We start from the raw sequence: 9,853 nt of genomic DNA on the forward strand, positions 1-9,853 counted from the left end.
CTATAAGATAATTATTAACTTTAATTGCTTTATTGTACAGGTATTGCATGAGGGTTAAGTTTCACTAGTTAATAAAAAATAAAATATCAGGTCAACCAATTTACTGGTAATCAATGTAATATCTTCCTCAGAGCAGCCTTCCCTGAAGCCATATCTTAAATTAGTTTTTTCAAATTTATTTTCACCATTATCTATGGTAAAGCTCTATTTCATGAACTGAGAGCTACACAAATATTTAATACATGTGCATGACAGAAATGATAGTTTTGTGAAATAATATTTACACTTACCACTAGAGTGGAACAACACTAATGTTTTCCTTATTTTACGCAACTCCATTCAGTTCTATGTTAGTTCTTTTAAAATATCTGATCATGTAAACAGCTGGGACTACATCAAATTAAAGAGCTTCTGTACAGCAAAAGAGTCAATAACCAAAACAAAGAGACACCCCACAGACTGGGAGAACATTTTTGCACACAACACTAATGATAAAGGACTGATCACAAAAATCTACAAAGAGCTGATGAGACTCAACAAAAACGAAGTAAACAACCCAGTCAAAAAAAAAAAAAAAAAAAGGGCAGAAGAGCTAAAAAGAAACTTCTCCGAAGAAGAAATGCAAATGGCCAACAGGCATATGAAAAAATGTTCAACATCACTTGTCATCAGGGAAATGCAAATCAAAACTACCATGAGATACCATCTCACACCAGTGAGAATGGCACATATTAAAAAAACTAGCAACAACAAATATTGGTGAGGATGTGGAGAAAAAGGAACTCTCCTGCCCTGTTGGTGGGAGTGCAAACTAGTCCAACCACTATGGAGAGCTGTGTGGAGATTTCTGGACCTACTAAACATAGAGCTTCCACAGGATCCAGCAATTCCACTCCTAGGTATTTACCCAAAGGACACAGAAACATCAATTCCAAAGAACACCTGCACCCCTATGTTTATAGCAGCACTATTCACAATAGCTAAGCTTTGGAAACAACCCAAATGCCCAAAAATAGATGACTGGATCAAGAAGATGTGGTACATATACACCATCGACTATTGCTCAGCATTCAAAAAAGATAAACACATGCCATTTGCAGCAACATGGATGGAGCTAGAAGGGATCATGCTCAGTGAAATAAGCCAGAAAGAAAAAAATACCAGATGGTCTCACTCATAGCAGGAATCTAGAAAACCTAAATAAAGGATCAGGAAAAAGACTAATTATAATAAAGTAAAAATCAAAATCAACAAGCAACTGTAAACCAGAGACACACTATAGGAGGGGAAAAGGGAGTAGGATCAGAACAAGGGTGGCAGGAATTGTACGGGGAATATAACCAAGATGAAAATGCATACTGTGCAAAAATGAAAAATGATGTAAAAAATATACAAAATTAAAAAACCAAAAATAAATAAATAAATTAAAATAAAATAAAATATCTGATCATGAACATCTAAATAGAGTTCATGATTCACTTATGTTTTCCAGCCAACAGTTTGAAAAACCGGGGTCAAGTAGACTCTTTCTTGCCCTCTCTGCCTTCCAGTCTATTCCAGCTTCCTGTTCTTTCCTTCTGTGAGCCTCAATCTGTAATGATTTGGGATACCTGAGATTTGATCATTTCTGCCCAGGGGAGGGCGGACACCTGTGTTCACTGCTGAATTCCAGCAAATTCTCCCCAGCTGGGGAGCTGCTACTGGGCACCTGCACAGATACCAGGACACAGGAACAGGGTGCGCAGTGGTGGGGCAGAGACTTCCAGAAACACACGATTGTGGAGCAGACCTGCCCGCCAGTCCAGCCTTGGCTGTGTGGCAAGCATGGAAAAACAGAACAGGCGCGTCTCCCAAGAGGCCCCGATGCTGCACACAGTGGCGCTCAGCGGCGCCCGCTGGCGAAGGTGGCGGCGGGCCAGGTGCTGGGCGTGGGCTCGCGCTGCCTCCTCCTCTGCAGAGCTGGTCCTCACCACCTGGCGACGCCTCCCCCCACACCTGGCAGCTCGTCCCGGGGAAGCTCCAGCAGGAGGCACTGCAGCAGAGTGGTCTTTTTAGCACGTTTGCATGTAGGCATGTGAACGTTAACTCTGTTTGGCTAAGCTAAGGAATACATTGTGGGCAGCTCTCTTTGAAAACGGACTTTCTTACTGTTATTTATATAAACACGTCATCCTAGAAGACTACTTCTTTATTAATTAGGTCTGCCTAAGTGATGTTTGGTAGCCAGTGACCCCAAATTCTCAGTCCAACTACCAGCACTGGCCTCTGCCCTGTTCTGTGTCTTTCCTGGCATGGCTGCAGCTCTTCTTCATGCAGACCCCCAGACTCAGGTGCAGCCCCCATCTGCCAGAGGCCGGTGTGTGGCAAAGGGAAGAAGCGGGGGTGGCGGGGCCAGGTGTGGGCCTACCCATTTCTGCAGGAAATGGCTCGCTTACATCAGACATGGGGTGCACTCACAAATGTGTTATTGGTCAAAGTGGGTTTCAGGCAAGGCTGGTAGCAGCCTGGGGAGAGTGAGCCTTGGGGAACCATAATACAATCTTGCAGTTTCTAGATCCAGATCTTTATAAGGGAAGGGATGGGGAGGCCCTGAGGTCACCTCTCTTGATTCAATAGAACTTTTGGGCCCTAGATCCAGGTGGATCTCTCATCAAGAGTCCCTCACTTTGGCCATCTAATCCTAACCACATTCTAGCAGCTTCTCTGCTTCTTAGATAGAGAGCCACAGGGACCCCACTTCTTTGCTCTTTCCCTAGCACCCCTTGGGGCAGGGGGCTGCACGGGCCCTCCCCTCAGGCCCATTGAGAACCATGCCTGACAGTCTCTTCCTACCGGTTGTCACTCCACAGCCAAGCCCTTCTTACCTCTGGCTGTGTGCGTGGCTGCCCAGCTCCAAAGGCAGGGAAGTGGAGTCACATGGAGGCCAACGGATATTTCCTCCTGGACTTAATGATTCATGACAGAAACATGCAATTTACAGGCTCCAGGGGTCAGTTCCGGGACTGCAGGAATGGAAGGTGTGCACACACCTTAATAGAAAGCTCTTGCCCTGGACTGTACACCAGAGCCACGGGGGGCTTCCTGGGCCTCCATCTGGGATACTCTGAGTCAAAAGGTTCGGGACTGGACACAGAGGCTGTGTGTAACAATCTTCGGAGGCAGATGCTGCGCTGAAGGAGTCTGCAGGGTCCTCGGATATCCGGTTCCGTGGTCTTGTCTACAGGCCTGGGTGGGGTCCACAGCAAGAGCAGGTGCGATAAATGGCCCCCCAGCATGGAGGGCGATGAGTGGGGGCCTCTTCCTTGTACTAAATGGGACTGGCTCTGGGATCACCAGCCTCCCAGGCCATCCTCCCTCCTTCTCACTACCACACTTGTCAAGAGCAGTCACTGATAACCCAGGGCACCAACTCCAAAAGCCAATAGCCACATGATCGAAACCACCTTAGTGCCGTCAACAGATGAGTGGATAACAATATGGTACATGCACACAATGGAATACTGCTCCGCTGTGAAAAAATGCAATGAAATCTTACCATGAACGGAATTGGAGGGGATCAAGTTAAGCAAAATAAGTCAGAGGAGAAAGACAAACACCAAATATTTCATTTTCACATAAAGGAACAAAGCAAAAGAACAGACAAAACCCAAACAAACTCTCATATTCTGACTGCAGAACTAAGGTAACCAGAGAGGGGAGGGGAGAAGAAAAAGGAGAGGGGGGGCCCCATGGACTATGGCGGAGGGTTATTGGCATTTTGGTGGTGGGTGTGGTGTGATAACATACATCTGAAGAGATGTGAGCCTGTACCCCTGAAATATAGACAGTGTTGTAAACCAGTGTAAGGGGCCGGACTGGACACGGTGCAGGTTTTCTGATCCCATGCAGACCGGGTAAAGGAGGAGTCTGAGTCCTCAGTAGTTTTGCAGGTTTTTTATTGGGGTTCACCAGGCATATGGCAGGCAGGGGTGCTGGCTGGGGGGTTGGGAGGCTGGCAGGCCTCCCAGCCCCCCAGCAAGTCTTCACTCTATCTGGGCTCTCTAGCGTTCGTTCTGCTGCTTCTTGGCTTCTGCTTCTGCTTCTGCTTCTGCTGCTGCTGCTGCTGCTGCTACTGCGGCTGCTGCTACTGGTGCTGCTGGCGTCCCCGTGATGCCGCCCTTAAAAGCACAGTCTTAGCTCAGCTGAATCCCATCTACCTATGCCCACACCCTACTCCAGGTGCCCGCCATCAGGCATGCATTCAGGACAAGGATCCATCATCTATCCTGATGGCGGAAGGGCAGAAAAGCCTGACATTTTCTTTACCCTACAACCAGTATTTCATCAATTAAAAAAAAAGTTTAATCAAAATATCAAAGAAATGTCTCTAAAATGGGATCAATAAACCCGGATTAAGAAACAGGAAAAGAAATGTATAATAGAGATATTTTCAGACATACAAAAAGCTAAAAGTATTCATCTGCAGTAGAACCACACTGCAAAAAAAAAAAAAAAAAAAGTCAAAGACATCCTCCGGGGTTGGACCTCCCCTGGTGGCGCAGCAGTTGAGCACGGGGCAGTTCGATCCCCGGCTGCCGGGCGAGGGTCCCACATGGCGAAGCAGACCTCTCCTGCTGCGTCAGCTGCTCCGCTCGGCAGTATATTTTGTCAGTCTACCTGTTCTGCTCCCCACTCTGGCTCTGGTGAATCCTCTCACCCTCTCGCGCTTCTGACTGTACCCAGTGCTTGTATAAATAAATAAATAAATCTTTAAAAAAAAAAAAAAAAAAAGACATCCTCCGGGGAACAAAAATGGTAACAGCTATAGATGTGGATCTGCAAAAGGAATGCAGAGCACCAGAAATGGGGGCTAAGTGGGGACATGTGTAGGTTTTCAAATTATTTTTCTCTCTAAAAGATAATAACCGTTTAACCAAAACTAAGAGTGACAGCAGGTCAGCGCAGGGGATGTTGATCAGCCCCTCATCTGCAATGAGTCCTCTGCTAACTAACACCTTCAGCTGGTGGGGGGCCAGGAATATAAATCAGCTTTCCAGATGCCTCTGGGTTTTTAGCTACTTAACTGAATGATGACAAAGCTCCTTTCTGACAGACCTGAAACAGTTGCTCTTTTTCTGCTTTCCAGGTCAAATACTTTCCCTCTCCCTCTTCCACCCTTCCCCTAGCCATTCCCCGCTCACAAGCCCTTCCTGATATTTGCACAGAGCTTTAGAGCTGCCAGCTCTCCCTCTTCTGCTGCCTGACTTGATCCTAAGTGCAAATCCAGGCAGTGTGTCCGTCAGGCCGTGTGTCTTCTTGTGCCCGACTGAAGCTCAGATGCCAGTTAAATGTTCCAGAATGAGGGAGCATCAGCTCAGAGAGGCCAGGCACTGAGTTTCAATCTTCTGGCTCCAGACCTTGAGCTGCTTCTCAGGTGCCCAAACTCCTTGTTATTTGGCAACAATCGCCTCCCCTGCGAATTATTTTCTCATATTTGAAGACACAGCTTTTATAGGAAAACAAAGCCACCTCAGTAAAGCAAAGGTCCAAGTTTTTTCTGTCAATTTTTGGGTTTATTTATAGCAAATTTCTTCCCTAAAAACAAAAGGAGTCCTGAAAATGGCACATCTATCATTGCCTCCTGGGAACATTGAAATAAAACAAAATTCCATGATTCCTGTGAACAATTAGTCAGAGGCTAGAAAATGGGGGTCACACATCATCCAAGAGAAGAAATTGGGTATTTATCAACAATTAGTCCTCTGGTTGCACCCTGCAGGGACCCTCAGTGCAGTGTTGTATTCCCATCATTCAGATTTATATTGTAAATAATTCCTACTGTAAATAACCGCCACAAATCTAAATTTGTGGAGGCAAATTCTTTGATTCAGTGAACATTTACCACCCTGTCCCCGGCTTTTGTGGGGGTCACTATGCTAAATGCTGCAGATGGAAAAGAGGTCTCATCTCCAAGGTGCTCATGAGAGAGAAATACAACAGCCCATGAGCTGTAACAGAGGTGTGATCTAAGTGCTGGGGGGAGGGGAAAGGAAGCGGGCAATTCACCAAATTATTCTTCAAAGCTAATTGAAGGTCTGTTTGCCAAATGATGAAAGAATGTGGCCAGTTGACAGCATTTGCCTAGTTTACTAAAAAATCTGTTATATTTTTAATTACATATAAATGTATTGAGTGCTTACTGCATCTGCCCCCGTCTAAGCATGTACACACTGTCTTCATTTTAGGACGTTATTACGCCAGTTTAAGTTCACAGAGGTTAAGAAACTTGATCAGACTCACATGGGAAATGTGTGGGCAGAACTGGGGTTTAAAACCGAGTCTGTCTGAAACCAGGATCTGATTTCTCAGCAACTCTTCTATACAGCCTGCCTACAGTAGCTACGGATTTTTTGCTGTGATAGGCACTATATTATTGCACATTAATTGTATCACTTATTACTTAAAACGCTGAGATCCTTTTCTTTCTTTTTTAAGATTTATTTATTTACACAAGCACTGGGTACAGTCAGAAATGCGGGAAAGTGAGAGAATTCACCAGAGCCAGAGCAGGGAGCAGAACAGGCAGACTGACGAAATACACTACTGAAGGGAGCAGCGGGAGGCAGGAAGGGGTCTGTCGTGCCATGTGGGACCTTCGCCCGGTGGCCGGGGATCGAACCAGTGCTGCAGAGGCCGCGGGCAGCTTCGCAGCCCAGCGCTCAACCGCTGCGCCACCAGGGGAGGCCCTGAGATCCTTTTCTTATTGCCAGAATCCTTTTTCAAAGGAGAAAACACTCAGAGAAGTGGCGCCAGAATGATATCAAGCCTCCCCTGTTTGGAGCCTCTGTCCAGCAGCCTCCTGTCCCACCAAGAGTCGAGGTCAGTCAGCTCGATGACCTATGCCGGGCGACTAGATACCTCCCTGAGATCATCTCCCAGCCCTTTCCCTTCTTCCTCTCCATTAAAGCTCACTGCTTTGGAACACACCAAGCATGCTACTGCAGGCCCCTTTGCCTGGAATGTTCCTCCCTCTTTCTTCAGGTTTTTATGTGCCTTCGGAAGCCTTTCCTGACAGCTTTAAATTGCATCTTCTCATCACTCCTCATCTCACACCTCCTTTCTTTGTTTCCCCTTTTCTCCAAGCTCTTTCACTAACTTCCTACAACATATAATCTGAATCACCTCCCTGCACTGAAACAAAAGAGGGTAATTGTTTGACCCATTACTCCATCTCCTGTACCTGGAACAAATTACATGCTGAAAATGTTAGGGGGAAAAGGATGTCAGAAATCTAAATTCAAGTACAAATTTGGTAGCCTGTCATTTGACTGATGCAAGGAAATTTTGTGGAACCTCAGTAGAGCTCCTGAGACACTCCACGAAGTTTCTCCTTTTCCTCCTGGGAAGGCATTACATGAATTTGTTCTATTTGGCTTTTACCTAATGAAGTAAAACTGGAAGGGAAGCATTGTCACTTGGGAAAATGGTAAAACTTTGGTATGTACAAAATGTTAACAGTAGTTTTCTAAAATGTGTATGAAAAAACCTCTCAGTATCTGGTATGTATGTAAATTGTCAATGGTGATTGTCACCTTGTAATATTGTATAATTCAATTGTTTCACATCTACAGAAATTGTTTCTGGAAATATAGGGAGAAAAGGTCTCAACAGATTCCTATTGATGGAACTGTTGAGAGTAAAAAACTTTCCTACAAAGGACTGAATAGACCTGGAAATACACCTGACATTTACTAAGGTTTCTTTGACATAATACTGGAAATTTTTTTTATACATTCTGTCCTGAATCCAAGTAGTTTTTGTTTTGTTTTGTTTTGTTTTGAGTAACCAGGATCTGCAGAAAGGTTGCAATTTTTTTTCCAGCAAAGCTAACTTGTCACATTTTCTCTCCCCTTAATACCAACACGGCATACAAATAATGGTAGTAATTTTGCTACTTATCTTAGAGTCTGTTTTTGCATAACTTACATAGGAATTTTGCCTGTTTTAACAAAAAAATTGGACGTGAGTTTGATTGTGTGGCTTTGTGTGGAGTTCTTCCAAAAAGTTGAAAAAGAGCTGAACCAAGAAGAGGAGAACCTGTTTGCCTTGTTTGTAGGGTTCCAGAGACCTCCAAAGAAGGTGAGGAAGCTTGCCTCCATTGGCAGGACTGGACAACCCGGCCAACGAAAACGCCCTGGTACCCTCGAGAAGAGGAAAGCCCAGGTGGAGTCTGATGAGACCAACTTTATACCTGAAGCATACATCGACTGGATGCCGCCGGTTCGCTCTGATCCTGTATGGAATATTTCAACAAAGCCAGCTAAAAATTGCTGTTAGTTATTTCTGCCCTGTGATTTTATGCAAAAATAGGAAAAATGGTTAAAAAGTAGATTTAGTTTGCAAACTTTTGCTTTGCTGTTAAAAGTTTGGGATCAAGGTTGAAAAAATTTGTGTTTTTACATCAGTTGAACCATTTTAAGATTTTTTTTCCTGTAATTTTTACATATCTGCTGTCTTGTTTTGGCTAATGCCTCCAGATTTTTTTTTTTTTTGGCTTAAACTGATGAACTATTTTTCCTGGAGTGGAGGACTTTTGCTTTCCACAATGGACAAATACCTGGAGAGACTGGTTTTCTTTCACACTGGAACCTGACAAAATGTTCATCTGAGACTGCATCCCAACCTCCATATATTCGATCTTCATCACCATGGAAATGGTGGCAAAAGTGAAAGGGGGGAATTGTTAGGGGGAAAAGGATGTCCCAAAGCTAATTCCATACAGGCTTTGTGGACTCCACCCCCACCCCAGGTCAAAGCCAAAGACACTGGGAACTCCAAATCCCATCACCACCCAAGGGAAGGTGGCTGGGACCTGAGGGTGGGGTTAAGCAGCCAGGTGGATAGAAAAGGCGGACACGTGGGCTTTGGAGGATCCCCCATTTTTGGCTCTCCGCCAGCTTGCAGCGTCCAGCCAGCTCGGAGAGTGACTTTGGGTTTCCAGGTCGGTGGATCGGGTAGGACGCATTAAAGACTTAATTTCCCTATTTTCTCCCTGAGTTGTACATTTTCCTTCTTTCCTTTTCTCTTGTAAATAAACCTTTTATTAACCTTTTTTGTGTGTCTGTAGTAGAGTATTCATAAGTCCCTTTAAAGCGTGCGGGTGAGGACCCACAGCCAGGAACCCGTTTAATATCGGGGCTGCTCTGTAACAAAAACACTGACTGAAATTTGTTCATGGTTACACAGGAGTGTCGAGTGAGCATTGAACCCAGATAACTCATAAGGCCACTCTTTCCATTACACCGAATGTGCTTATCTTGCCACTGAGAATACATTTGGCTGAGCTTGATTCGACGAACAAGAGCCTACCAGGCCTCTCACAGTGTTTTACAGGCATTGCACATTTAGAACGTAATAGAACTTTGCTGCCACATTCATGGTGGTAAATAAACGTTGACAGAGCAAAACCCGAGGGATAAAACCAGAGCAGAGCAATAGGGACAAAATAGATGGTTGTGAAGTTATCAAAGAATACTGAATAGATGAAAATGATGGGCAAACCTCAAAATGTTTTGAAGGTCAAGAGAAGAGACTTAAGATTGGGTCGTGAACAAGGTTGAATGATAAAACTCAAAACTGACGTTCAAAAGGCAGCAGGGCTGTGATTCAGGAGGGCACGGGTACCTCACGAGACATTTCTGTGGGAAGAGTCACATTCAGCATTCAGAATGGTGAAGTCTCTGAGCTACTCAAGGTAAACTAGTTCCTTATTTTATATTTTAAAAAGGAGCCAAATATTTAAACATTTATCTCCCAATGTTACCTGTCTGAATTTTATAGTCAAATATACTGTTACTACAGTTTTTTTGTAGCA

This window comes from Talpa europaea, assembly GCF_964194135.1.
Source record: "Talpa europaea genome assembly, chromosome: 6".
Classification (NCBI taxonomy): Eukaryota; Metazoa; Chordata; class Mammalia; order Eulipotyphla; family Talpidae; genus Talpa; species Talpa europaea.